Below are 1,193 nucleotides of genomic sequence, written 5' to 3'. Positions count from 1 at the left end.
GGGGATTGATACAAATGTACAGTAAGGAGGTAAATAATCCTGGTATATGTGAAAGCTTCCTGTGATACTAATACCATAAGTTAAATGTACTTGCTGATTATCACCTGGACCATGGTTATGGCATTGTCCTGGCATTTGGTCTTCCCAGTAAGTTAACTGGTAAATAATGGTTCTTAGTGATAGAGCAAGGTGGATGGAAATAAATACGAATTAAATAGGTACAAAATTGCATTTTGCTGGATACTGTCAAGACTCACCGTGGTTTTATTCTTTGCTGTGACTCTGGCTTGGCTCAGAGGTCAGGTTTGCAGGGGATTATCAACCACGATGATGCAGTGAACCCTTTTGACATTGAATAGACAGCCAAACCTCCATTATTCAGGCCTTTCTGTGTTCTGTTCTGGGAGCCACATCCCGCTGTGCTGTCCATAATTTTGTCCAGGTCAGCCACATGCAAGAAAGCACTCCGTTCGCTGTAGCATATCTGCACTCCTTGTATTCAGGTTTCCATTCGCTGTACACAAACATTGAGGATAAAAGTTTTGAGACTTTTACTTTGGAAGCAGTAAAATCCTAATAATCTAATATTCACCAAAATGGGAAACACCACGTAGATCTGTGCAAAAGGCCAAGCCAGGCTGCAAAGTGACCAGTGTGGTTTGCTGCCTTAAGCCCCATGCACACCTCCATGATGGGGGTTGGTCTGTATGCTGTGTTTTATGTACTTAATTATGTATTTTCGTTTTGGGGGAAATCCGACAGTACTTAAGGGTTACTCCTGGTGGTTCCCGGCCACTATTGGGGATGTCAGGGACTGAACTCCGGTTGACCGAGTTCAAGGCATGTGGGCAACCCACTGTACTACCCCTCAGGCACTGTTGGTTTGAAATATTGTTTCTGAAACTGCCTCCTGGGGTTTTTCTTATAAGCATGAGTCCACTGCTCTTGTGTTGTTAAGAAGCAGAAGCCTTTCCTCCTGTTCCACTGTCTCTCCGGCCCTCTGGGTTGTTATGAGATAAGTTTCTATCTGCATCTCCATGGCTGGCTTCAGAGTAAGGGTGCAATACAGGATTAGGTGACTTCTAACTCCAGACCCCCACTTTGTGACTGAACACTGAAGCTACCTCTTCTTCACTCCTTCATGTGAGCCCATTCCACTACATTGCACTTTATTTTTTCTTTTTGGTCACATC

Source organism: Sorex fumeus, unplaced genomic scaffold (assembly GCF_029834395.1).
Source record: "Sorex fumeus unplaced genomic scaffold, SorFum_2.1 ptg000134l, whole genome shotgun sequence".
In the NCBI taxonomy this organism is placed as follows: domain Eukaryota; kingdom Metazoa; phylum Chordata; class Mammalia; order Eulipotyphla; family Soricidae; genus Sorex; species Sorex fumeus.
Note: the sequence above shows the minus strand (reverse complement) of the source record.